Below are 7363 nucleotides of genomic sequence, written 5' to 3' on the forward strand. Positions count from 1 at the left end.
AACAGCAGAGCACAACCCTTTGTGAGGAGCTCTGGAGGGCAGTGTTGGATTAAGCCTTTTTCTGACCCAGAGATGAGACAACTGAGAGGTTTTATTCCATTTTCAGTCTCATGTGAAGGGTAAGACAATATAGGTGCTATAATTCATGCCATCACAATCAGAAGCAAACTATTTCTTAATTACCATACATTATAAGCATTTCTTGGCCTATCAGATTTGCCACACCATACTGAAAATGCCTTAAAACCAATCACAAAATTACCCCTTGTGAGTCCTATTACAATACATTTTTCATAGTTCTATTTCTCCAAAATATCTCGTATTTTTTACAAATCCATCCTTCAAAACTTGTTTCTATTTCCATTTCTCTCTCAACAATGTCTGTCTTATTCCATGGCATTTCTAAATCAATATTTCTTATCTCAAAGTTTCAAGTTTCTCAAATTTTCTTATCTCAATCTCCTATGGGGATTTTATTTTAGAGCTATACAATATGTAAACCTCCTGTCAAGCTTTAAGAGTTTCTCTATAAATCCATTTCCCACAGGGCAGCTCCCCCATCCATGCCCTCAGTCTGGAGACCACTTCTGTAAACTGGAGAATTGGGAACCCAATGGGCACCGTGCAGCTGTGCTGATGTGGATGCCTTTATTTCCCACTTTAATTTTTATTTTATTTTCCAGCCTTTATTTTCCACTTGTGGAGCATTTCTTGCTCGCTTCACTTTGGACACAAGAGGGTGATATTTCCTCAGGAATTTCTGTGTGTTGAAGAGTGAACAGAGATTTTCTCTCTAGAGAGAAAATCACCGTGTTTAATTCTCCCTTCCATGCCAAAGTAATCCTTGCTCCTGCTTGGCATCACGGCCTGGTACTGGAGCTGGGTGGGCACCAGGGTGTGCTGCCTCTGGGCAGACACAAAACCATTTCATCTGACCAGCAGCAATTGTTAGAGCACTTCCCAACATTCCCAAAACCCCCAGGAGGGCCCCTTTGCTTCTGTGGTTCCAGGGATCCAAGCAGGTGCCGTGTGTGTGGTGGGTTCTCATCATTCCTACAGCTCACCTGTGGGGCACAAACCTCTGCTGTTGATTGTGCCACCATTAAATGGTTGATGAAAACAGAGTAAGAGAAGCAGTTTTGCTTTCCCTGCCCCAGAGGCAGGGATTAGGATTGTGCACAGAGCAGTGCTGGGAGATGGAGCTCTGTCCACCATGAACATCCTGATCTTGCTCTGCCCAAGCTGGGCTCACCTGCAGGGTGCTGCTTCAGGGTGTGAATCTGGGGGCTGGGGGCAGTGAGGGCTCTGTTGGAACCCTGGTCACTGAGAATTTCAGACTTTCTGTGCTGCCAGGCACTGACCCAGAGAGAACACTGCATTTCACCTGGGGCTGTGGAGAAGCTTCCAAGATTCAATAATGGAACTAAGATTATAGGTGTAGTTTGAATAGAAGTGTGTGATATCACATAGTAGAAAACTTATAGTTTAAAGTTTTAAAATACAGTAATACATATAAAACAAGAGAAAAGTTTTAAGGCAGAAGCTGGTCCTTCTTCTTCACCTTCTTCTTCATGGGTTTGGGTGGTATTATATAATTAGATTAAAAAGTCCACGTTACAAACCACAAGTGGTTAGTTATTGAGTTAAAAACAAAAATAAATTTAAGTGTAATTTCTTAATTAAACAGATTATCCTTAAAAAGCCTTATAAAGAAAGAAACACAACTCAATTTTTTAGTTTGTTAGAGTAAAATACTATAAAACTCACAATTTGTGGAACTCTAATATAGATAAAAACTAATAAACATCTGAGTCCAAACAAAAAATACCATCTCACACATTTAATCCCAATCTTAACAAGTAAAAGTTAAAACTCAAAGGGCTCTGCTTCTCACTTCCACCCTATTTGTACCTCCGGACCTCTGAGATTTTTAGATTATGCGATTTATTGTTTTTATCTTCTACATAGACAGAAGGGTGAGTTCAGCTCACATCTTTACTGCATGGTTCAGAAGGTGACAAGACCCCTAGTTACAAGACCTTTTAAGGATTTATTGACCAATAAAACACTGCCAAGAAGGATATTTATGTTTTTGACCCAATCCTTCAATATTTCATCTTATAAACCCATACAACAGTGTGAGCTTTTTTAGCCAATCATGTTATGACACACAAACCTACAGTGCTGCATTCTAAACTCCTTGTTTACCTTTGTAACTGCTTTTTTCCTCCATCTCAAACTCTAAAACTCTAAACTTTCTTCTTCTCAGCTTAACGTGTCTCTGCTTTGAGCTATAAATCCACATTCTTGCTTCTAGCACCTGAGGTTGGAAGACTTTTCCAAGGTCTCAGATCAAATCCTGTTTAATTCTAAGCTTTGGCCTACAGGCCCAAAATTCTGAGAATTCCCTGCATTTTGGATTCCAACACTCTCCCATCTCCTGGACTGGCCTGGAGCCTCAGTGCAGCCTTGAGCTCTGCTGGGTCACTGAGGTGCTTCCTCAAGGATCTTGGTCTGCTTAGGTCTGACAGGTTTAGCTCCAGGCTTAGATTGGTGACACTGCTTGGCCCAGATGTTCAGTTACAGATGAGCTTTGTCTCCTTTAAAGGTAGAAGCTTTGGGTTCCTCAGGAGATGTCTCACAGCCATTGGCCTCCAAGTGTTTTCTATCCAACCAAGTTCTCCTACCCAATCTTTTCTTACAAAAAAAGTGAAAGAGCCAGAGCTGGAAATGGGTTTTTGTGCCAGCTGGAGGAGGCTTTTTGCCATGTTAAGGATGCTGTGGTGGCTCTTGTGCCTCAGCCTCTCTTCCATGAAGTGCCCTGGCAAGTAGGACTGCCAAGGAGCCAGTGCCCACAGCACTGATCCCTTCCCTGAATCTGTTTATTGACAACTGTCACCCTGCTCCACACACAGACAGGGATTTGGGATTGTCTCCCTGAGCTGCCATTCAGCTCCTCTGAGTCACTGTGCTGCTCTGGACCACGAGATCTCTCAGCCTCTGGCAGCAGCATGAGGAGTTGAGTCTCCAGAACTCCAGGGTTTCCCAGAGTGCTGGATGCCTCACTGGATACGTAATTCCTGTGCTTGGACCCTGCACAAGACAATGCAAAGCAAATTACTGCAGACTAAATATATGGTCAGGATGTGCTGGAAGTTGGCAGCGTGGCTGGAAGGGAAGGCCAGGGAGGGAGGAGAGACATGGTCAGCTTTCTTCTTTTGTGTTCAACTGGATAATTCTTGGGATCCCTTAAAAGACTTTAACACGGGGTTGGAAGGGAAGAGCTGGAGGAGATTCAGCTGTAAAAAGCTGGATGGAGACTGAAGGGTGCAGTGTGCCTGGGAATTGAGAAGGGATCAGCAGTCAGCTCTCAGAGAGGATGAATTTGGGAGTAGGTAATCTTTCAGAGCAGTCCAGAACACGGCTGTGGCAAATTCTTGGACTTCTCCTCTGATTCCTTCTGTGATCCACAGCTCTGTTCTGGTCCTTTGAGTTCTGCTGCATGTTGGCAGTGTTTGCTCCAAGGCACCATTTTTATCCTCCTTGAATACCAAACTCAAAATCAATGTCTTACCTGTTTTACTGTAATTCCTAATCTTGTTACAGGGAAAGAAACTGAAATTCAGAAAACTGAATTAGAGCTTTGTGCTTTAATGGATTTATTTTTTTGTATTTCACCTGGTTTGCTCAGTGATATTGGAGGAGACTTTGCTTACTTTTTCTGTTCCGTCACTCTCTGGCCCTTTGCCCAGACCAGAAGAGCCCCAAGCTCTTCAGTACTGAATACTGATTAGAAGTGAGGCCAAACTCTTCTCTAAAGTGCTCTGCTTTGAATAAGGAGACAGCTGTAATGATCACTATGACCTTTACTTTTCCTCTCCTACAAACTGGAAAATCCAATTTGATGGTACTTGGAAACCTTAACATTTTTTGTCACTGGGCAGTCCTTGTTAATGTAAGTAGTGACAGAAAAGGGGAATTAAGAATTTTATTGGCATTCTGAGGGCAAAAACCCACATGGGCACCTTGGTTCTGCAACATTTAAGAGCAGCATGACATGTTGGATGGGGTCTAATGGTTGAAATGGCCTCATCAACTGAGCATCCTGCCCGTGGGCAGCACATCACCCACAGAGCTCTGCCATGAGTCACACTCATTGTCTCTTTTCCCTGTTAAATGGAGAGAGCTTTGGCTCAGAGCTTATCCCTGAAAGAAACCTGTGTTTGATCACCTTTGTCCTCTCCCTGCAGCTAGAGTGATCTGTCAATAGATTTTATTTCAGGCCTTCAAAGGTAACATGCAGCTTCAGGAGTGCTGCTCAGGCTGCCTAATAAATTCCCTGCAAAGATCCCTTTTCTTGCTAGGTGTTCATCCAGCCTGGGAAAAGGCACAGGGGACTCCCCACACCTCTGATCCAGAGCATCCACAGGCACAGCAGCTCCTCTGATAAGCACTTCATACACAGAGCAGGTGAATGGTGCAGGGGGAGTGGGAATGGCTCTGTTCAACAGAAAAACCTTTGTCACAGACTGAAAAAAACAGGATAAATCTCCTCTTCTAATGCCACTGGAGCTGGGCAGGATTCCATCCCCTCAGGCTTGACTTCTGTGTGTGTTTGAAAGGTCCCCCAAGGTGACCCTGTGCTGTCCCCCAAGGCACCAACTCAAAAGCAGTGGGCACAGAAACTTCCTGCAGCTGCAGCCTGAGGGCTCTCTCCACCCCTGCCAGCAGCTCTTCCGAGCTACTTCTCTTACATTAAATAACTTCTTAACAAATATCAAATAATAATAATTTTAACAAATAAAAATAATTTGTTAACCAATATAAAATATTAGTAGTAGTAATAGTAGTAGTAGTTCTAGTAGTAGTAGTGATAATAATAATTTATTAACCAAATAATATTAATTTATTAACCAACATCAAAAATATAAAACAACTCTACAAAACAAAACAACAATAAATTTTCTTTTCCTAATACATAAACATAAATGTAAATTTTAATGAAATGTATTACATAAACCTACCTAATCATTCAAAATTAACTCATAAAAACACACAATTTAAAAGATATAAATAAAATTACAATTAATAATAAAACATAATTAAATAATCTACTCAATAAATTAAACCTTACACCATAATAAAAATATTTTAAAAAGGTATATATAAATTATCATCGTAGTTATAACAATACCTTACCTACTCCAGTACCTAAAAAAATCAATTACCAAAATCATCAAAAAATAATCATAAGATGAAAGAATATTTTGTATTTTGTGACTATTAATATTTTGAATATTATTGAATATTAATGATTGAATATCAATGTTGTTTTCTTGAATATTAATATTTTGTGTGGAGATGCATGTGGGAGCTGGAGCTTTTTGTCAGCTGCTGAGGAGATGGGGTTTGGCCGTGCTGGGGCTCAGGGCTCAGCTCTGGCTGCTGGAGGAGAGGTGACAGCAGCACAGAGCTCGTGCTGTCCTTGTGCTACAGCTTTCACTAGGCTGGGTTTATCTCCAGCTCTGTGTACCTGCCTGCTGGAACATATTGAGTAATAATTAGAAATGATAGAATGATAGTCTGCTGCTGTTGAAATCTCCTGCTAGCACTCTCATTTTGCACGTGTTGGTGCATGTTTGTGGGTGCATGGTTTGGTTTCCCTCATGCACATTGAGTTCAACTGGTGAAGGAGGGACCCTTCCTGTGTGTAAACACACACTGTGCTTGAAATGAATGTGTTTTTACAAGGTTATTTCCTTTTCATGAGAGAACAGGACCATACTTGCAGCCATAAATAACATTAGATCTGACTTTATTGTTTGCAGTCTGCCCACGTAGTACTGGAAGAGTAAATAGATATCAGGTGTTCTCTCCCTCCATGGCCAAGGGGCCAACAAGAAAGCTTCAAAACCACTAAAAAATAATGTTCTGGCATCCTGACCTTCAAGCTGCAATTCTGCTAAGGAGAAAGGGCATGGCTGTGGGACTGACTACCCAGAGGACAACTCAAAGCTGGAAAAACCCTAGGAGATATCAGAGGATAAAGCACACCATTGCTTCCAGCAATTCTCACCTGGCCACATAAAGCTGCTGAATAACAAGAGCTGCCCTTGTCCTTAGTGCTGCACCAAGACAAGCCATAAAGCAGTTCCAGCTTCAGCCAACAGCTTGGCATATCTAATAGATAGTTTATTAATTTCTTTCCTGATTCAGCTGGCAGTGAGAGATCAAATCAGGAAAGAAGGAGGGCAGGAGGAAGGAGATTAAGAGCTTAGGCTCACCAGCCCCCATTGGGTTTTGTCCCCATGGGCAAGTGCTGATGAGCATTCCCCATTTTGTTTCTTCACTGATTAAACTAAGAAATCAAACCAAAGGATGCAGGAGAGAAGGGTTAAAGGATTAGGAGATGGTCTTTGAACTGCCATGTGGCAAGGTAATGAGGCATGAATTATTAAAATGATTTCAATTATAACTGGCAGCCACATGCTCAGCTTTTGCATTGGCTTTCTTCCTTGCTGTAAAAAGACAGCTTTGTAAGTGCTGTGCTTTCTTGGAAGAGATTTGCTCACCCAGGACTGTTAATTGTAGAAACAGTGTAATTTGTCATTAGCCAAGCTGCTCTTATGGTTAGATAAGTTGAAGTGCCAATGAAATGGGCATGGCTCAGCAGCAAGACAGATTTTGCTCCTCCAGGTTGGAGCCACGCTGCTGAGGGGCTGTGGGCATCAACAGCCTCTCATTTTAGAATCAGAATGGTGGGCTGTGAGGCACTGGTGGTGTGCTGCTAGTAATAATTTTTATAAAAACGGTTTTGGCTTTAATGGAAGGAGAAATGTGTTTGTAGTTGTGTGTTCTTCTCTTTGTGCGTGGCTTGGAAGCAGCGGCTGGAGAATGGCTCTGTTCAGACAGTGATCAGACTGATTTATGCTCGACCTCTCCAAAGACAGGCACCACACTGCTGGCTGCCTTCCCCATACTTCTTCGTGATAAAAAACCCTACAGAAAGGGAAATACAATCGGGAACAGCTCCACCTGGTGACTGCTACAATTCCTGCACAAAAGCCTGTATTTTGTGTTAAAATCAACAACCTTGGGTCTGACTCCTTGGGAAAACTCCTACGGCCACGAAAGACCAAGCAGTACAAGACTTGAAGGGTTTGGTCCTGCAGATGGCTGTGGAGATGTCCTGGGGAGATCAGAATCTGCTGGATGCTTCAGGAAGAATTATTTACCTAATACATCCATTCTTTTTCTACTCATGAGCTGCCTGAAGGGTGAAGTAGGATAACTGAATTCACCAGTGCTCAGATCAGTGAGCAAATATTGGAATGTGAGGTATTTTTGCCATAACACTATCCTG

This window comes from Haemorhous mexicanus, chromosome 20 (genome assembly GCF_027477595.1).
Source record: "Haemorhous mexicanus isolate bHaeMex1 chromosome 20, bHaeMex1.pri, whole genome shotgun sequence".
NCBI classification, from domain to species: Eukaryota; Metazoa; Chordata; class Aves; order Passeriformes; family Fringillidae; genus Haemorhous; species Haemorhous mexicanus.